The following is a 22,778-nucleotide window of genomic DNA, read 5'->3' as shown; positions in this document are numbered from 1 at the left end:
GGAGTGGTTCAACAGTGATAGCTGCCTTTAACTTCACTGCACCTCCTGAACACAGGACCTGTGTTCCTGGAAAAGCAATTGTTTACTGAATCAGTATTAAATGTCATGGTCCATGTGGACCCCATGTGGATAACCAGCTGCCACAGAATTACTTACTGAAAAGACCATTAATTTGGAGTTGCCATGATTTCTCAGGGGAAACAAATCTGACAAATGTACATGAGGATTGGGTTCGATCCCTGACCTCACTCAGTGGGTTAGGGATCTGGCACTGCTGTAAGCTGTGGTGTAGATCAAAGATGCAGCTTGGATCTTGCATGGCTGTGGCTGTGGCATATGCTTGCAGCTGTAACTCTGATTTGACTTCTAGCCTGGGAACTTCCATATGCTGTGGGTTAAGACCCTAAAAAGCAAAATAAATAAATAAATAAATAAATAAATAAATACCAACCATGAATTTTCCAATGCTCTGCAATACTATGTTCGCTGTAGATGAAGTGTCCAAATTCAAGTGGTTGCTTCTGGCCTCTATAGTCTATTTGTATAGCTTTATGCTGAGCGTGATCACCTTAAATACTTATAATTAGGCTTAATGATCTCAAAACTTCTCAACTCTAGTTCTATAACTATGAGAATCATAGTTACCCTTGAATCTCCATACAAAGTTTAGAATCAATTCATTAATTTCCAGAAAATTATTTGGTATATTGAGATTCCATTTTCAATATATTGATTTGAGGAAAATTGACCTCATTTTAATATGTCTTCCAGCTCATGAATAACGTCCTTTCATTTATTTATAACTTTCAAAACTTCTCTAAATAACATTTACAGTTTTTTAAAAATAGGACTTGATATCTTTTTTAAAGTTATTTGTAAGAGTTTCGGATTTTAGTATTACAAATGGTATATTTAAAAAATAATATTCTGTTTTATTAATACCACTGTATAGAAATGTAACTGATTTTGGTATATTGACTAAATAGCAATATAATTAGTACCTTGTTAAACTCACTTGTTAATTCAAATAATTCATCTGCAACTCTGTGTTTTCCCTGGACACAATCTTATCATCTATGAATGTTGAGAGTATTTTTCCTTCATTCCAAACTCTATAATATTTTCCCCATAACATTATTACTACACTGGCTTTATTATCATAAAATGTGCCTCTTGGAAACAAGATTGTGATTTTTCCCTCTACTCGGTGAAGCTTTAATTATTGGAGTTAGTCCATTGTTATTTACCCAAAGTCTTAACATATCTAATTTTAAATCAATTATCTCACTTCCTTTCTACTTTAAAATTTCTATATTCTGTTTTCTACTAGCTTGTCTTCTTTTGGATGTTTCTTATCATGTAAGTTTCCAGTATATTAGCTTGAAAATTAAGAGATTATTTTCCTTTTTTGTTTGTTTGTTTGTTTTTCTAGAAATCACCACATATATCCTTGACTTGTCAAAGTGCAATGTTAATTGATATTTTACTCTCTTCTTAGACTGGGAAAGAGCCTTAGGACATTGTAAATCCATTCTTCTCTGCCCTGATAACATGCCATTTTTTCATGTCTTTTAAATTTTTTTAAATTAAATTTATTTTAAAATTTTATTGTTTTTATTTATTTATTTTTATTTACTCAATTTTTAGTTTATTTTGACTGTGCCCATGGCATACAGAAGAACTGGGGCCAGGGATCAAACTGGAGCCACAGCAGTTACAATGTCAAATATTTAGCTGCTAGGCCCCCAGGTAACTCCATGTCTTTTAATTTCTCTATATTCAAACTCCGAAAAATGTTATTATTTTACAAAGTCAGTATTATGTTTTAAATGCCTTTATTTCTACTTATATATCCAATTTTCTTAGTCTGAAAAACAGCCTTTTAATATTTTATTTATAGCTCAGGTCTTCTAGTGACACATGTACTCATTTTCATTTGTGTGTTTGCCTGAAAATGTTATTACATCTCTACTTTAGAGCCTATTTTTCTCTATAGATAGATTTGTGGGATTTTGCTGTGGTATAGGTAGGTTTCTCATTATTAATTCTCTTTTATTTTCCATGGGCTTTTAAAATCTATGCCTTGTTGTCTTTTATTGCTCAATAAAACAGACACTACTTAAAATTTTGCTCTGTTCCATTCACACTTCTCTTTTCTTGCAACAATTACATGTATGTTGGACCTTCTCAATGTATTCTCTATAAATCTTAGCCTCGTTATAATTTTCATTCTTTCAATTCATGCTTCAGTCTGGCTATTTTCTTCTAATTAGTTTTGGTTCATAAATTCTATATTTATGTTTATTCTTCTGTTACTTCCATCTATTCAATTCTTAATTTGATTGCTTTGTTTTTCATCTTTGTAATTTCAAATCTTCCATAGGCTTTTTTGCAGATTTTTCCTGTTCTCTGCAGAAGTTCTAATGTCTCTTTGAAGCATCATAAATATGGTTTATTTTATAGCCTGTGCTTGATTTGTATCTAGAATTGTGAGTTTATGTCTATGACTGCTTCTCTGTTGTTTTGTTTTATTTATGGTCTCTTTCTTCTTCTGCACATGATTTTTTTTAAAGTGCCAGCCACTGTATTTGAAAAATCATAGAAACGCTGTGAGCATTAGTAATTTTACTTCTCTCTAAACAGAATTTATATTGCTTCTGGTGTACTTTCAGGAGCACCTGCACTATGGTCTTTTTAATTAAATTTGAGGAATTGGAGTTATTCAACTTTGAACTATAGTCCCTCTGTGGTCCTAATTCTAATTTACTCTTAGTCTGAAAATTGACTTTTTGGACTACCAACCAATTTGTAGGGTATTTAACTGGTACACCTTTATCAGTCCTGGATTCTAATTTTTGTTTTCCATTTTCCATCTTAATAGTTTAGGAATTAAGAGATTTCCAAGGTAAAGGCAACTCCAAATACTGAGGGTACTTTTCTTCATGGCATTATTAACTTTCTGATACCTTCATGTAAATATTTTTATAATTTTTCATACATTAAAATTGCCCTCCCAATTTTCCATCAAACTTAGTAATAAACTGTGCCTTGTCAAAATGCAGATGCTTATTAATAGTTTTGCTTAACTCAAAGCCAGCTCTCTCTAGTACTAAAGCATATATTCCTAACCAATATGTAGCTTTTTCCTACTAACACTATGTCTAAGTTTCAAAGGACAATACACAGTGATTCCTAGATGCCATATGAAGGAAGTGCAGATTACTGGAAGTTATGAATTCCAATCAAGTTCTGTAGCAAGCTTTGGCATTTCACCACAGCCAGAACTAGACTTCATACTGTTAGTTTTAGTGACCCAATCTTGTAAGCTTAATAGTGACAAATCCTTGGATATAGTACCAAGCTCAAAGAAGGTGATGTATAAGTCAAAATGCCAACCTACTCATCTATGGTTAAAAAATAAAAATATCTTGAAGATTAGGTTTATGTCACCAAATTATTATTCTCTATTACTGTTGGTAAGTAACTGGAAAAAAAATGAACTATAATCAGAAGGTCGTATGTAATCAGAAAAAGAATTACTTGTATGTTACATAGGCTACCCTACTCTCAGAGCCAAGTATGGTTCAGAACATTCTCTTCTCTGGATGAGTGAGTGATACTGCCTTATAAATTTTGGTCTTGCATTTTTTATGAACTAAGGTGTCAGCCTTTGCCTCCCTAAAAAAATATGTTGTATACTTTGATCAGAGATTTAAGGTATTTTTTCTTTTTTTTTTCTTTTCTTTCCTTCTTTGTTTTGGCTTTCCATGGCATGTGACCCTGGGCCAGTGATCACATCAGAGCTACAGTTGCAACCTAACCCACAGCCTTGACAATGCCAGGTCCTTTAACTCACTGTACCATTTTGGGATTTGCACTACATCCTCAGGTTCAGAGAAGCCACTGATCCCTTTGCACCACAGTGGGTACTAGGTATTTTCAACCAAAGAATTACAGATATTCTTGGTTTATTTCTAGAGTGGTTAATTACTTTGATTGTGTTGATGAGTTTTTTTTTTAATTTAATATGTAGTCTTATGTATACTAATAGAAGCTATGTATGTTTCATTGCCCAATTTATTGATAAACCCATGTATTTAGAACTTCACAAGTTGTGGAAACTGCCTATATTAGACTGTAATTTAATACTTTAAAAACTAATAATTTTTTCTAAAAGTGTGATTAAAAAATATATATCTATATGTTTGTATAGGTCCATATAATTTTTAAAATGCATTTCATTTTACTTCCTATAAACTACTAATTGTGTTACAACTTATAATTAGTTCCTCCTGTCTCCAGGCTAGCGACTTTGCTTCTCTGGGTTTTATTTGTAAAATAATAGTTTTGGATTAGATAATACCAATTTCCTTCCAGATCTAAAATTTCATGACTCTATGATTCACGTAGGCTTAAAAAATATCATTATACCACCTGCATTTTTAACTTAGCTACTGTTAACTTAGGTACTGTATTTTTAATTTAGGTACTCTTGTGCTGCCATCATTAGGGGCACATCATGCATTTAAGTGTTGAGCTCATTTCTTTCTTTTTTTTTTTCCTGTCTTTTTCTCTTTTTTAGGGCTGCACCCACACATATGGAGGTTCCCAGGCTTGGGGTCTAATTGTAGCTGTAGCCTCCTGCCTATACCACAGCCACAGCAATGCCAGATCTGAGCTGCATCTTCAACCTACACCACAGCTCATGGCAATGTCGGATCCTTAACCCACTGAACAAGGCCAGGGATTGAACCTGCAACCTCATGGTTCTTAGTCAGATTCGTTTCTGCTGTGCCATGTTGGGAACTCCAGAGAGCTCATTTCTTTAGAGATGGAACATCAAGCATGTCTATATATATATATACACACACACAAACATATATATATATTTCTAATTCTCCTGGTGGTCTTTTGACTTTGCTCTCAAGATCTTAAATCACCTGATGTTAACAGAAAACATTTGTTGTGCACAAATACAGCATTTTTTCTTTGGTTTTTGAAGATAGTATTTATTGAAGTTTTATGACAGAGTGATCCTATACACACTGAAATATTTGAAAAAATTAAAATAAGACCAATAAGGAAGTTTTAAAGTGAAAGCAAGTTGTATTAAGTCACAAATATTTAAACTGTTTTCCATATTTCTCTAGGGTAAATGTCAGCATTTTCTTTCAGAGATTTTGGAGCATTCTTTTCACTTTTCAATCATCACAAATTAATTATTAATCAATGTCCATCTGTTTTCACTCAGTACTTAATTCATAACTTTGTATCTTTGTATTTTTAAAATTTGCCTTTTAAAAATGTGATTGTTTTCCACTAATATATTATTTTTCTGTGTAATGTTTTTCAGGCCTCCTAATGTATTGAAGGTTTTCAGTTGAGGAGACCTAAGACTATCCTTTCATTTTCATATTTCTCTCCAATAAATAATTTAAATAATCACTCACAAATAGGGGAGTTTGACCTAAGAATAATTATCTACTAAGGTTTTCTAAGAAATAATTATCCAAAAAAATACTGAATAACTTTGTACTCTAAAAAGATGTAACAAATATTCTCCTCTATAGCTTTAGAAAATTAGACTTTGATAATGCATTAAGCATTCTGAGGTGTGGACAGGTAATCATCTGTTCTTTCAGCATGTAATTGCTTTTCAAATTGCATCTGTGATTTTGATCTCCAATGTAAAGCAAGCATGACTTATCGGGTTGCTCATCGAGCAGCAGAATCACTTGTAGATGTATGGTATCTTACTCATTGCATTCCAACAAAGTTTTTAGTTAATCTACAGTGCCTTGGACATGGGGACACTTAAAATGTGTTTTCAATGAATAAATGTAATAAAGTTTTAGATAATATTTCTTAAAATGGTAAGAAAATATCCCATTTTTTTTCATTTTGAATGTGTTAAAGTGTCTAAGAAAGAAATATTAATTGCTTTTCTGCATTAATTTAGTCTTCAAACAAAACTGTGTGTTCATTAAAAAAAAAAAAACAAAAAACATAAGAAAACCAAGGGTCCAGGTGGTTAAATATTTCACCAATGTGCCAATATGTACATGTGCTCAGTTTTTGTGTGTTTAGGCCAGGATTTGAGCTGAACTTGCATAGTTAACCTTCATTGTGTTTTGATGTGCTGATATCAAATCTTTTCTAGAGCAAAGGGACGTATCAGACAGTAAGTTCATACAAACTTAATAAATCAGAGGAAAAGGATAATTTGTCAGAATGTTTTGAGTTTGAGGTTCAACATGCAAAATATCATTAAAAATGCACTTAAAGAATCTGAAAATAGTTATTTTCTCTTCTCTTTCTCAACCAGACCATTTCCGCTCACTTAGTCTTCTCCCTTCTCTCAAAGTATCTCTCAGCCAGGAAGGCCATGCTTTGGAAGGATCTAAATATTGCGCCCTGGAAATATGTAAAGCTTTAGATCTCTTAGAGTAAAATGTAAGATTATCTCACCCAGAAAGGAAAATAGTGGACAACTTTTAGGATTGCTGAGGAATATTGCCAAATGCAGAAAATATCTTCAACAAAACTGTGTGTTCATTGAGACATGTGAACAAAGAATATAAGCCTGGTCAAAGTGAGAAAAAGGAACAAGTCTTGTTCTTATATAAGCTATACCTCCTAGTTTTGAGCAAAGATGAAGGACTTTAGAATGTATAAACCTCTACTTCGTAAACTTATCTATTAATATCTTCTGTATTATCTAAATGATTCTGGTGTTATTTCATCATTTATATGTTGTAACTATGGCCACTTCTCCTGTCCTTGTTTTGAATAATTACAACCATAGAGAAGAAATTTTGTAGATGCTTATATTAAGAAGTAACAAATATAGTGAACAGTGGAAACTTGGAATGAAAAGTTCTAGGGATCCACTCACCATTCTCATTCCACTTTGACTTAGTCTTATAAATCTTTCATGCTTTTGCTATTTAGCATTTTAAGTGTAGGTAAATCTCATATAAGCATTTGTTTGAGCTTTTACACTGCTCGAATGTTCCAACTTATTTTTCTCATTAACTCACTCATTCATAAATAGTGGTGATGTGTTCACAGCTGCTCAGCTCCTAGGAGAATTCCCTTATGGTTCTGTCAGACTCATTTTGATTGGAGAATGAGGCTTTTATTTGATGTCTCTATCTCCAAATAAATGTGTAATCCCTCACTGTGTTCAGGAGTTGTCAAAGACTTGGATGCTCACAGGCAATAAATAAGGGCATGTCCTCTCTCGCTGACATTTGGGCACGGTGTCTCCTGCAGTGCCTAGTCCTTAATGAGGGAAGAGCCTTATTCTGCTGCTATTCTGACCTTTCTTCTCTTTTCACATCTTTTTTCTGGCTCAGTCATTGTTGTAATGCCGTCTCACAGGCAATAAATAAGGGGGTGTCCATATTCCCTGACATTTGGGCATGGTGTCTCCTGCACTGCCTAGTCCTTGTCAAAGAAGACCCCTTTGCTGCTGCTACTCTGAGCTTCCTTCTTTTTTTATGTCTTCCTCTTTGCCTCAGTCATTGTTATACTGCCTTCTTTCTCTTTTCACTGTTCTAATCCTAACCAGGATATATCAGACTATTCTCTCTTGAATAGAGAGTCTTATTTCTGTCTGGAATGGGGGAGGGAACATTTGGTATAATTGGAGGAAGAGGTGAGAGAGAGGAAAATAAAGATGACATATGGTTATTATTAATTGCAGATAAACCTCAATCATGTATTTGTTCATCACATATTTATCAAGTGCCTTTTACTTGTTAGGGACCCTTTTAAATGTTCAGAATAACACATTGTATAAAAATAAAAAAGATCTCTGCTCCCTTGTAGATACTATGTACAACTTTGAGGGAATAGTGAGAATGGACTTTTTTGTTTTTTTTGGAATTGTAATGGGAAGCCATTGGAGTATTTTTAAGCAGCAGAATTGTATAGCCTGTAGTATGTTTTTGGAGGATTCATTTATGTTATGAAGAACAGATCAATAGCTGGATTAAATTTGGAAAGGGAGATAAGGGAAATAGAATCAAGAATAATTACTTGGACTTTTCATTAATTAATTAAGCATTTAATCTGTATTAAGCCTTACCATGTGCTAGGCACAATATTAGGCCAACAGTAATAAATATTTTTATATTGATCCCATTCACCCAGAGAGTCGATATTTTCATTATATTAATAATAGAGCATAACAGTGTCTTTTATTGTTGTGATTCCAAGACACTAGAGAATAATAAATTTCAAAATATGGAAAAAGAATATGAGAAAACTTCTTATTTTTCTGTTTATTTACTTCAATTTTTGATGAGCTAATTATTCTTTGGAAGAGAAATTTAATCAAAAAAATCAATAAAAAATGCAAAGGAAGCATCTGTACAATTGATGCAAGTAAATTCTTTCTGCTGTAGTTTTTGAATGATAATGCCCCCAAATATTCTGTGAAGTTTTCCTATTAAATTCTTTTGCATTTTTTCATTGTTACCCAATACACACATTTCTCTACCTCCTTCCAAACACTTTGTAAGGTTTTCAAGTATTTATAGCATTTTTGCTTTTACACATGATTGCATGTTCTTGTTCTGTATGTGGCAATGCAGCCTCAATTGCGTTCACTATTGGGATTTAGACTTTTTTGAGTACTTAACTCTTTCATTGCATAGATTCATTTACTATCATGCTTTGTGAGATACTGAAGGTTTTTTTAATAAAAAGCATATAAACAGTAACTCTAAAAGTAAGAAAGAGTTAAGGAGTTAGGATAGGCTGTCTTATTAAGATTTCTGAGAATGAATATTGTGAAATCTGAGTGAAGACACAGACCTCCCATCAAAAAAAAGAGAAGAGTTTCCATAGTGGCTCAGAGAAAACAAATTTGACTAGTATCCATGAGGACCCAGGTTTGATCCCCGGCCTCACTCAGTGGGTTAAGGATCTGGCCTTGCAGTGAGCTATGGTGTACTTTGCAGATGTGGCTCAGAGCTGGTGTTGGTATGGCTGTGGCACAGGCCAGTTGCTACAGCTCCGATTTGACCTCTAGCCTGGGAACCTCCATAGATTGTGGGTGTGGCCCTAAAAAGACAAAAAAAAAAAAGAGAGAGAGAGAAAGAAAGAAAGAAAGAAAGAAAGAAAGAAAGAAAGAAAGAAAGAAAGAAAGAAAAAATGCAGACCCTCAAAAACCCATGTCTGGTTTCTATGAAGGTGGCTAGAGGTGGGGGTAGTGGGGGTGGAATATATAGATATGAAGGAAGAGGAGTTCTCATAAAATTTGGAAGAGTTGTTCTAATAATGCTTTGTAAGATCTAAATTAAAATAACCTTAGTTTTTCTGTCTTTCAAAGCATAGATTAATATTTCTTCCTTCCTTCCTTCCTTCGAAATATGATAGTATCTAATTTAAAAGTTTCCATTTCTTGGAATAAGTGAAGTGAGACCAAGTCACTCTTTCTTTCCCACTCAGAGAGAGAGAGAGAGAGAGATCAGTTTTTAGTTTTAACTATATTGTTGGGTGTGGCTCTATCTCATTGTTTAGTTAGTTTGACTTTCTCTGATGATCGGTAAGTTTGAGGGCATTTTCATTTGTTTATTGACAAAAAATATTATTTTTAATGAAAGATGTTCAAATATTTTGCCCATATTTTTGTTGCTGTTTTTGGCCACACCCATGGAATATGGAAATTCCCAGGCCAGGGACTGAACCCACACCACAGCAGGGAATTGAGGCACTGCAGCGACAACAACAGATACTTAACCTGCTGCACCAGCAGGGGACTCCAATATTTTGCCTGTTTTAAAAACTAGATTGTCTTTTTCTTTGAGAATATAAGCCCATTGTTGGTTACATGTGTTGCAAAAATCTCCCACTGTGAGACTTTACTTTTTAGTATCTTAATACTAAATGAGCACTATTTTACATTTTAATATAGTCTAATGCATCCATCTTTTCCTTTCTGATTAAAAATTTTTGTGTCTTGTTTAAGAAATCTTTCCCTACTAATGCTTTAGAAGACATTCTTTGTCATCTTCCAGCGTTTGTATTTGTCTTTCACATTTATATCTACAGTTCACCTGAAAATGTTTGGAATTTCATTCATCTGGAGATTAATCAATAATGAACTTGCAGCTTTATAGTAGTTAGTCTTCCTGTGTATGATAATAATTTGTTTCTTCTTTTATTTGGCCTTTTCTATTTTCTCTCAATAATGCTTTATTTTTCTTTAAATTATTAGATTTATTTTATTTAGATCTATTTTTTTTTCTTTTTTTGGTTGTATCTGTGGCAAAAGGAAGTTCTCAGGCCAAAAATCAAATCCAAGCCAGAGCTGCAATCTACTCCACAGCTGCAGCAATGTCAGATCCTCAATCCATTGCACTGGGCTAGGGATCAATTTGGGTTTCCGTGGAGACACGCCAGATTATTAACCCACTACACCACAGTGGGAACTCTTATTTGTTATATTTGATGCTATTGTGCAGAGTATCTTTTAAAATTTCATTTGATGTATAGAAATACATCTGATTATTATATTGATCTTGTATCTAGCATTGTTGACTTGTTATTTTATTAAATTTTCTTTAGGTTATTTTGGACTTTTTTACATGTGTAATCATTTCATTTGCAAACAAAAGCATTTTTCTCTATTTCCTGTTTGTATAACTTCTTTTCCTTGTCTTACTATATTGGGCCTATATTCCACTATCATTACAAACGATAATAACTTTCAAACATCATTGCGTCTCATCAGAGAGAAAGCTTTTAGTTTTATATGTGATGACTGTTTAAAAATAAATGTTTTGGGGTTCCCTAGTGGCCTAGTGGTTAATGACTCAGCATTGTCACTGCTATACCTGGCCTGGGAACTTCTATTACTGTGAATATGGACAAAAAATTTTTAAAAAATAAAATAACTATGTTTCCCTTATCATAATAAAGCTTCTTAAGTTATCTTGTATTCTGGTTTTCTATTTTTTTTCTTAAGATTGTTGAATTTGAATTATTTTTGTACATCTATTATGATTATCATTTATAATTTTTTCCTCCTTTATTCTGCAAATGGCAAAAATGTTGGTAAGTTTTTGAAGATTAAAGCATCATTCATTCTTGCTATAAATGTCTTATTCTTATTGTTGGGTTACTTTTGCTAATACTTCTTTTAAGTTTTTTTGGACTCATTTTCATGAGTAAACTTTGTCTTTAATTTTTCTTTCTCTATAGTCCTTGTCAGGTTTTATTTTTAAGATTTTACTGGCCTCATAAAGTGAACTATGAAATGATTCCCAATTTTCCATTTTCTGAAAGCATCTATGGAGGTTTGGTTTCTTTTCTTGCAGCCCTAGGGATTGAGTGCAGTATAAGTTTGCGGGTAAGAGTATGTGTCTTGGCTCTTACAATTACTTTATCCTTTTGGTAGATTTTATAACCTCTGTACATCTCAGTTTGCTCACCTGTATATAGTAATAATAATTATAACTATCTCTTAGAAATTTATGAATATTAAACAAGTTAATATGTGTAGAACTCTTAGAATGCTCTCTGACACATAAAAGCACATAATACAAAGTGGCTTTTATCTGTACTTCTCAATAATTAATAAGGTAAAAACATATAGTATGCCCATGTGCCATTTGAACTCCTTTTTAAACTGCATATACATGGGAGTTTTGGAATGTTTTTCTGTTTATCTTGTTATTTTTGTTTTTAATAGCTCACTGAGAGCGACTTCTTCAGCCCATGAGTCTAGCCTCTGTCTTTCAAATTTCCACTGACATACTAAAATGAACATACATATCGATGGTGTAAATCAGTATCCATTACACATGCAGCAACTTCAAGACATTTCTGAAAGACAGTACAGATGGATTGAGAGAGAGGAAGGTAGAGATTTACCTCTTATGTGAGTAAAGCTATAATATTCCTATAATGAGTGAGGTGAGACTACAGAGGAGGTTGAGTGACAGGGCAGGGAGCAGTTCTTATTAAACCTCTGAGAAATGCCCTGGTTTCTAGAGTCCACAGAGAGGGGTGATTCTATAATGGTAATTACAGCCTTCATCTGGATGGTATGTTAATAGGGCCTGATGAAATTTGTCCCTAAATTACAATTACTCGCTAAATAGGACTTTTGACTATATTTTTGATGATTTACATTTTTATAACTTAAATTAGTAATCATCCTAATTGTAGTAAAATATTACATAATATAAGGAAATATTAATTAGAATTGAAATTATAATTATAACTAGTCACCTGGTTAAGTACAATAAAGTTCTGAGTGACATGTTAGGAAAATATAACTGAGCAATTTGCTGAAAAATTTGGAATAATCGTTCATGGTGAAAAATACAGATATTGTATGAATTGATTTCTTTGACACTGTCTTGAATGATTCATGATTTGAATGAGGAATTAAGCATTCTGAAGCTTCTTGGCTTTGTTGATATCAAAAGCTATAAAAAAAATATTTGTTTCTTGAAAACCAACAAAATAACTCGTTGAAATAAATGGCTTACCACAGAAAGGGAGATGTGTCTTAATAGTCTTTAATAGTGTCTTAAAATGTGAAGGGCAAAGACAAGATATTTATGAAGCTTTGAGTGACATGGCTTAGCAGGGTTCTTTTCAATGATTGGGCTTGGTTAGGATTGGGCAAGGTTCAGGATATAATATTTTATAAGTGATAGAACAGAGAGACAGGAATATTGAGGCAAGAGTTTCTAAGTAAATCTTGGAGAGTCCATGAAACTAATTAAGCTATGGTTTTTAGATGAGTACTTTCAAAAAGTTCCTGAAACACCAATTAAATATATATGCAATTTTATTTTCTTGGAAAGAATTTGCCAGAATAGTACTGTTAATATAAACTGCAAGCCATATATATGTGGCTGGTTTTCACTTCCTAAAGTAGTGTGTTTGTAGATAAAATACCAATTCTAAGCAATGGAACAAGGAACAAATGCCATAGGAATAATTAAAAAGACCTAGGAAATAATGCACAGACAAGATTCTGGTTTTAATGTCTCCCTTAAAAAATAAACACAATTAATTTGAGGGGAGTCATTGCATTAGATCCATGGCTTCTTCATCAAAGACACTCATATTCTTGGGTTTCCCCATTTATGAGAAGTCTGCTGTAGTTGGGACTAGAAGGCTAAAAGCAACTACTATAGGTTTAAGAGCTTTAAGTCTTTCATTTGTGTTTAAGAAAAAAACATTTGAGATGCTTGTATGTGAAAGAGCTATGGATTTTTAAAGGCTATTCAAGCTTGATTTGAGGTTCTTCCAGAATACTATAAGTGGTGCCCAATACTGTAATCTAGAGCACTGAATAGTATCTGATCTTAGGAATTTATTCAGAATTACTTTAATATCAATTTTATATAGGCATAATTTATTTACAATAAGCTGCATGTATTTAAAATATATAATTTGATGAGGTATGGCAAATATTACTGAATGGCAGAACTATAAACACAAGATAAAAAAAGAATTCTGTCACTTCCAGAAGTTTCATTGTTCCCATGGGAAGATAGGCAGTCCATCCCTTCCTCTTCATTCTCTCTCTTGGCCCCAGGAAACCACCAATTGCTTTTTTTGTGTGATTCTTTTCCATTTAAAAAATTTTTATGCAATACGTACTCTAGAGTGTCTAATTTCTTTCACTCAGCATACTGATTTTGAGATCATTCATGTTTTATATTAAGTTTTTTAATACTGCATTATTTTCTATTGTCAGGATGTATTACATTTGGTTTTCACATTCATTGTGTATTTGTGTTCATTCCAGTTTGGGAACTGTGAACAAATGTGCTCTGATGCAGATTTTCTTCAATTTTTTTTTCCAGTTTTAACTTTTACATTTAGATTTTTGTTTTATTCGGAGTTAATTTTTATATGTATGATGTGAGGTAAAAGTCAGTGTTCATTTTGTCCATATGAATATCTAATCTCTCCAACAAGATTTTTTGAAAAAATTTTATTTCCCTATTGGCTTTCTTGGCAACATTGTTGAAAATCAGTTGAACATGTGTTTGTGTGTCTATTTTTTTTTTTGTCTTTTGTCTTTTTTTTTTGTTGTTGTTGTTGTTGTTGTTGTTGTTGCTATTTCTTGGGCCGCTCCCGCGGCATATGGAGGTTCCCAGGCTAGGGGTCTAATCGGAGCTGTAGCCACTGGCCTATGCCAGAGCCACAGCAACGCGGGATCCGAGCCGCGTCTCCAACCTACACCACAGCTCACGGCAACGCCGGATCGTTAACCCACTGAGCAAGGGCAGGGATCGAACCCGCAACCTCATGGTTCCTAGTCGGATTCGTTAACCACTGCGCCACGACGGGAACTCCCATATTTTTTAACTCTTCATTTTACTTCATTGATGTGTATATTTACTCATGAATATTATACTGTCTTAAAATCTGTAGTTTCATCTGTCTTGCAATCACATAGGATAAGTTCTCTAATTTTGTTCTTTCTTAAAATTAATTAGGATATCTTAGATCACTAAATTTTTATGTAATTCTTAGAAATAGCCAATTTTTCTTCTATTTTTTAAAAAAGATTATATAGGATTTTTTTTTTTTTTGTCTTTTTAGGGCCACACCCATGGCATATGGAGGTTCCCAGGCTAGGGGCTAAATTGGAGCTGTAGCTGCCGGCCTGCACCAGAGCTGCAGCAATGCTCTATCTGAGATATATCTACAGCCTACACCACAGCTCATGGCAACGCTGGATCCTTAGCCCACTGAGTGAGGCCAGGGATCAAACATGCATCCTTATGGATGCTAGTCAGATTTTTTTTCCGCTAAGCCATGATGGGAACTCTGATTATGTAGGATTTTATATCATTTCATAGTTAAATATTTTGTAGAATTTTCCAGGGCAGTGAACTTTCTTAGAAGTCTTCATTGTTGGATGGCTTTGAATTCAAATTATATTTCTTAACAGATTTATGTCTATCTAGGTGATCTATTTCTATTCCCATCAACTGGTATAGTTTGAGTCTTTCAAGCAATTTGTCTATTTAAAATAAAATTAAATATGTTTTTGCCATAATGCTAACCAACTATTCTTCTAATATCTGTAGGATTTACAAGCAATATTGTTTCTTTTCTCATTTTTGATATCAGCAATTTATGACTACTTTCTTTTTTTTTGCATTTGTGGTTAAGGATTTATCAATTTTCCTAATTTTTTTCTGTAATCTTGTGCTTTTCATTTATAAAAATTTTATATTTTAAATTTATTTGTTTTTTGCATTTATTGTTCTTTTTGGCTTGGGCTTATTTTTCTCTTTATTATCTTGTTTCTTAAAGTAGATTTTAGATCATTGATTCAAAACTGCTACTGTATTTTAAATAAGCGTTTATTGCTCTAAAGTTCTCTCTAAACACTGCCTTAGCATCATCCTGTAATTTTTGATGTTATTTTATTTAATTAAAAATATTTTCAAAATTTCCTATTGATTCTTCTTGACCCATGGGTTATTTAGAAGTGTGTTGCTTAATTTTCAAGTATTTTGGATTTTCCAAATATCTTTCTGTTATTTATTTCTAATTTAATTCCCTTCTGTGTTTTTAGCTGTTTTTTCTTTTTTTTTAATTTAGGTTTGCTTTATTACCTAGAATGTAGTTTATCTTAATGAACATACCTTGTGTATTACTTTGTTATTGGGTGGATTATTTTATAAATGTAAATTAATTCAAATAGACTGATCATGTTATTAAGGTATACAATCTCATCTCTAATTTTCCTATCTATGCACTTCTTTGAATACTGACAGAGGACTTTGAATACTGAAGTTTCTAACAGTAATTGTGGATTTGTTTATTCCTCCTTTCAGTTCTATTAATTTTTGCTTCATTCATTTAAAAACATTGCTATTAGGAGAATACACACTTAACATATTAATGCCTTCTTGACCCCTTTATGATCCTGCAAAGTCCGTCTTAATCCTAATAATATTCCTTCCATGTTGTCTACATTATTTGCATTAACATAGCCTCTATAGTTTGCTTTTGATGAATGTTTAAAAGGTATATTTTCCCCTTTCATTTTACCTTTAAATTATTTATGTCTTTACATTTGGGGTAGGTTTCTTATATAGTGCATGTACCTGAATTGCCTGTGTGTGTTTAATTAAATCACTATATTTTAATTCAGGTTTATAGATCATTTACACTTCATTTAAGCATCACTGTGGTTGAATTAAATCTAATTTGTGTTTCTCAGCTTACTTGGTAAGCTGACGTGAACTTGGTAAGTTAAAAAGTATTTACACTGATTGTAGGACTAATTTTTTTTCGCTTCAGCGTTTGGAATGGAAGACAGCTTTTTTTTTTTTTTGCTATGGCTTATTGCTGTGTGGTTACCCTCAGTTTCTTCATTCTGTGTTGCCACAAGGATCTCTCCTAAGGTCCTGGTGAGATCAGTGAAGATTTTATGAATGGATGTGAACTGTCCTTGAGTCTGAAGGTCCTAAAGATTTTATAATATCACTGTAACCCTCACTCACATCCTTTTAGAAAATTTAAAATGATTTTTAGTTTGATTCTTAACAGTATAGCACTCAGTACTACCTCTTCCTTTCATGCTCAGCTTAGTCACTTCTCTTTTTCGTCACAGCTGGCTTTCCTTAGATATCATGTGTGTTTTATGCACTACAATTTTGCTGAGACCAGCTTAGCAGGATGGTGCTGAAGAACGGGTGCTGTGAAACTTAAGGAAAAAGTTAACATAAAAAAAGACACAGAGACATTTATCCTAAGTAAAGGTGGGAACTGGGGGCCTCAAATTCTCAGGGACCAAGAGCACTGCCTCAGGAAACATTACACTGCTTTTATTGTGTTCTTTAAGATGACGTCAAGTGAGGAGGGGCTGTGGGATTAGGGTTGTTTATTATTGTATAAATTCTTTTAGTATTGTAAAAGCCACTTAGCTGGTAGAAGTTTAAGCTTTTACTCTGACCTTTAGGCACGTAATAATCACTAGCATTTGAGTTAGCTATCTATGCATAGCATTCCAGAGAATCCTCCCTGTACTTCCGCAAAGGGTTTGCCTATTTGCTGCAACCCGGTGTGCCTAGGTTTGCACCTTGGTTCTCTTTGCTAATTCATATATATTCATATTCTGCTAAGGACCGCTCTTAAACCACTTGGCCATGAGGTTCCTCTTTCTCTTATTCCTTAAGGACATATCATGCTTGCGCAAACAGCGTGCCAATCTACACAGGTCCTGCATGCCTAGACCAATGTATTATATCCTCATTCAGCTGACCCCATGAATAGCTTATGCTTTTAGGTCTTTGTTCTTAAGCTTAAGTCATTTAGCAGCACTGTGACTGTTTTTCAAGCTGGAAGATGGGATAAAGTAAAGCAGGACAAGATGGAGTTTTCAGCAAAGAGCCTAAGAAAATATTGTAGAAACATGTCAGCTCTCTAATTTATTAAAAAAGCATTGTATTTTTATAGGCTTTTTGGCTTTTTCTGATTATTAAAGCATAGGAGACACATTCTTCCTAGCTTTCTACTTGCTTCTCAGAATTCAAATAGGATTTTGAAAAGTAAAAATAGAAAAATAGGGAATAGAATATTTTTAAACAAGTATATGGAGATATTTCTGAAGGCAATGCTTATTATATTCATATTTTCAGATGTTGCTATTTAGAAATATTGTCACTTGAGCAATACAAATGTTATAAGTCTGCCTTTAAGGCCAAATCATTATTTATTTTCAAAATGATAGTTAAGAAAAATAAATGAACTCTTTAAATTATGGATTATATTTACTAAAAATACAAACTATAAAATTTATGTTAAACTATAAAACAAAACAAAGTATTGTAATAATATCTTGTATAGTGAATATTTAGTTTTAAGAGATCCCTGAGGTATTGCTAATCAGAACCTTTGCAAGTTCATCAATTTCCTGCATTTGAATACTTCGGTTGCAAGTGAAAGAAAATTCTATTTAAACTGCCTTGCACTGAAAAGTAAATGCACTTTCTCATAAAAGCAAAAATCCAAAAGCAGTAAGAATTTTATTTACTGGTTGAACAAGAGGCTTATAATGTTTAACATTGCTCTAGTAATATTTCTCTGCATTCACTTCCCTTGGCCTTCCTTTGAGTGTTTTTTGTCAAACCTAGCTATTTTAAACCTTACATGTGGACATGATATTGTCAAAAGGGAAGAGGGCCCAGCATTCAAGACGAAAACTCGAGTCATTCTGTTCAAATTAGGTTTTGTCACATGCCTACATTTTCAAGTGCCCACTTAAATTATTGAAGTAGACACTTTGGAGATTTAGAGTGCATGGAGAAAATTCACTATCTAAATATTTTTAGATATTGAAAATCTAAATCTATACCTAAAATTGAGTAAAAATAGAGCAAAATATGAAAGAATGTGGCAAAATATCAATAAACATGTTGTTGAGGAATATTCTAAGGGAGAACTTTTAGAAATTCTATTGAAATAATATTCCTGAGAGTTTAGGTTTTTAGAGCTTAGAACTACCTGAGAGATCATTGAGTTCACTTTTTTCATTTTACAGGTGAGGTAACAGAAACCAGATTTGCTAAATTATTTGACAAAGGTCGCATGTGTGGCAGGTGTTGCAGCCTGGGAGAGAATACAGTTGCTTTAGCTTTGAGTCTGTAGCTCTTTCTATTTCCCTGTGCTTATTCTGAAACAGAAAACTTTTGTGATCATTTATGTGCACATAAAGTCATCTGTCATTATACAATTGCCTTTTTCAAGTGATAAATTGATTGCAAAAGTTCTATTCTCTTTGCAAAGGCAAGGTTGTATGTATGCCTGCCTATAAAAATAACTTTCAGATTGAAAGGCATGTTAGATTTTACCCTCTGTTTCAAAGACATTCAAATGTTTCACCTTTGACACTGCCACCTACTAACATTTATGGATATTAAGTAATGTTAGAGGTTAATGCACTCTAATGATAGGTTGCTGTAACTCATTTGGACCTTTTGGCATGAAATGCCCAGTAAAATGATCTTTTTATAGCAAAACTAAGTAATCTTAGTGATATTATGCCTGTTTGAGGACAATAGGATATTTTGTATATCCATATGTAATTTATGTCTTTCAAGATTATTTGAAAAGAGCATATATGGCTTTAATAAATCATTTTATAAATTGTTGATAAATTAACCACTTTTTCTGTGCTATGCCATTCATAGTTATGACCTTTTTGAGTAGTGCTTGTTTTTAAAAATCATGCTAAATTAGCTTGTAATAATATTTGATAAAATTTTAAATCACATATGAAGAAAAAAATTATAAAAAATTAATAGCAGTAGTAGTAGTATGATTAAATTTCTTAAGGAGGAGTAAATTTGGCATTGGTTTTACTAGAATTTTTTAATCATAAGTCCTCATCAACCCCATATCTCTTTATATTAAAGGCAAAGTGTATTTTTAAAAACAAGTCTATAAGCCAAATATTCTTGAAAATAAATTGAAATATTTAATGTAATATGACAAAAATAATTAAGCACTTACATTGTTCTAGGTATTTTAGTGGACAGAAGTATGACCAAAAGAGAATTTCTATCTGAACAAAACTGAACATCTTGTAGGAGAAATATGGAATGAAGATATAGCCAAATACAATATGGATTACATGGTTAATATACAGTAATTTGAGAACACAGAAGAGATGACTTTAATGGCAGAGATTTAGGGAAGATGTCATAGGTAAGAATGTAGTTGAGCTAGGCTTTAAAAAGTCTTAATAGAAATTTGGACAAAATAAACATCAAAGCATGAAAACAGGAAGTATCACTCAATTTTTGGGGAATGACATGGGGTCTTGTTTATGGGAAAGATAGGTCTATGAAGTGAAGTAAATGGAGTCACAAATGAAAAAGTAGGTTGAACCTGGTGGAACCAGATCTAATAATGCTGTAAATAGTTTTAGGCAGACTATAGACTTGATTCTAGGGTCAGTGATAGTCATTAAAATTATGCTCTTGAGAGTCACATGATCAAAGTATCTCAATTTAAGTAAAAAAATTTGCAACAGTATTGAATAGACTCAAATGTGTGTGTGTGTGTGTGTGTGTGTGTGTGTGTGTGTGTGTAAAAGAACAAGGCATATGAAAAAATTTGAATATTACTGCATATTCTTAACCAGAGATATTAAGTTTAGTCCTGGTAGTGAGAATTGGAATGAAGAGGTTAAATATAATTATTATTATAAAAATTGACGACAGAACATAGTGAATTTGATCACTGAAGACCCTTATTTCTACAAAGATCAGTTTTATAGAGTCATAGAGGTGAGAGCATATTGCAAAATTTGAAAATAAGTGAGAGGTGAGAAAATGGGCTGGGAGTTATGATATACTCTTGCTTTTCTCCCAATAATTTTTTTCTTTCCTTCTATTTAAAAATAGTTTTATAGTATAAGACTTCGATAGTATTAAAAATATCACTTGTTCATACAAAATATCTTCTATTTGTAGGTATTTGTTAATATAGCTAATCAATTCCTCAGATTGGATACTCAGATACAGTCTTAACTTACAGATATATATAGGAAATTCAGGTTGGACATATTTCTTTTTCTTTTCATTTTATTTGTCCCTTTCTCCTATTTTATTTTTCTACAAATGCAAATGTAAACTGAATGTTCCTTTATAATATTTTAATTTTTAATCACATTGTTCTTCTGGTATACCCAAAGAATGTAAAATTTCTTTTTCATTTAATTGCTATTTAATTAGAGTGCAGTTTGTGGGTGAGGAAGATAAATAATTCACAAAGGATAAGCAAGTAATGATTTCAGAATATAAAACACAGGGCATATTTAATAAATTTAGCCTCAAATAAGATTATTTCTCTGAAGAATGACATTCTCTAATATGTTCTCTGAAGAATGACAATTTATGTGAATGACTGCCTTATGTGAAAGCCAATAATCTTCTAAAATGTTTGACTGATGGTGATGCAGTGTTCATCAATATCTGCTGAATTTGAGGAAGTGATTGGAAATATATTAATCCATCAGAATATCTATTTCCAATATTCTACTGAATTAACAGCTGAGGTACTTTTAAAGTACATTTATAGTCAAATGCAACTGATGTAAAATGTCTACAATAGGATTCTTAGTTTATCTTCAAAGTTAATTTTTTTTTTTAATTTTTTCAACTTTCTTGAGCGATAATTGACAACTATAATTATATATATTTAAATTATAGACTGTAATGATTTGGTACACATATGTACTATGGAATGATTACTACTTTTCAATATTCCATATTGAGATTATTAGCTCCATTGATTTAATTCTTACATCTAACAATTACATGTAGATAATTTAATTTTCCTAAAGACAAAATTGAGACACTGAAATTAAAATATGCAGGAGTGAGGATTTCTAACTAAATTCAAATTATAGTATAACATAATATATTCTATAATATATAATATATTTTAATGTAATATGATATATATGAAATAAAATTTTCTTCCCTCTCACCTGTTTTGCTGTTTATTTTTATCTTCTGTGCTAGCACCTCTTCCTGTACTTGACTACCAAATTTTGGTAATTTTCTGAGCTTATTATTTTTTCTTATTCTATTTATTTTTACTACCAATGACATAGATAAGAGATTATAAGTCATCATCTCATAGATTTGTATCCCCAGACCTGACCTCTCTTCTGATCTCCAGATACATCTATCAGTTCTGACACTGGATGTCTCATGGCCACCCATATTCAGCATCCTCAACGATTAACTTAATCATCTCTTCAAAAACCCTGTGATTTCAAACAGGTTCCTCCCCTAGTAAAATTTATTATCACAAATCTAGTTATGTAAGACAGAAACTGTGAGTCACCTCAGTTCCTCCTCTCTCTTATTCATATCTGCAATTTTGAATTTATCATTGAGTCTTTTGCTTTTTCCTCCTTAATATTTGCTACAGGGCCTAAGTGTTATTCATATATAAATAAGTACAGTATTTTCATCTTCTGACTTCTAGGATTAATGTATGCTATTTTCTTTGTGAACTCTTTGCAACTCCTTTCCTTTACTTGCCTAGTCTTGGCAAGAGACTAGGAAATGCTTCCATAAAGCCCTACAATCATTTGTTTAGAAATTTATCCCTTTCTAGGCATATTAGTGCACACTAGGTATGCAATAACTATTGAATTCATGGCTAGATGTATTTCAGAACACACCTCAACATGGTGTTTTTCATAATTTTCTGCTTTTCTGAGAGTGGTATCTGTGTCTCTTCCCACTCATCTCTACTTTAATTATGAGAGAAAAGGAATTGGATTGGGCAGGTCCATTGATGACTGTGCTAGGAACATGGATAAGCACATATATTAAAGGTTCAGGTTTCTCAGAATAAGGTCATTTGAATTCACTTTTTAGCATTTTTTCTCTCTTCTTTGAAGGCACTGCTACACTTAGATCTAGAGGTTATTACTACAGGTAGGAATGGCCCAAGCTTTGGAAACATCAAGCATGAGCTCTTTGGTAAAGCTCTTCTCAGGTCTTGGAGAGCAAATGTTTCCTCTTCTTGTTACTTTCCTTGATGTTTCTTTCTTCTCCAGTGCTTTTTAAATTTTAAATTATTATTATTATTATTTTTTATTTTGCTGGTCAGGTTCTCTTTTATAGAGTGATTTAAAAAAACTATCAGGAGTTCCCATAGTGGCGCAATGGTTAACGAAGCTAAGTAGGAACCATGAGGTTGCAGGTTTGATCCCTGGCCTTGCTCAGTGGGTTAAGGATCTGGCATTGCCA

General features: G+C 32.7%; 1 protein-coding gene across 1 annotated transcript in view; it reads left to right on the top strand.

Moving 5' to 3' along the window:
- CNBD1 (cyclic nucleotide binding domain containing 1) overlaps nucleotides 1-22,778 on the top strand; it is a 469,302-nt gene that overhangs the window by 166,317 nt on the left and 280,207 nt on the right. The gene's annotated exons all lie outside the window — the stretch shown is intronic.

This window comes from Sus scrofa, chromosome 4 (genome assembly GCF_000003025.6).
Source record: "Sus scrofa isolate TJ Tabasco breed Duroc chromosome 4, Sscrofa11.1, whole genome shotgun sequence".
NCBI lineage: Eukaryota > Metazoa > Chordata > Mammalia > Artiodactyla > Suidae > Sus > Sus scrofa.
Note: the sequence above shows the minus strand (reverse complement) of the source record. Positions and strands in the feature narration are given on the sequence as shown.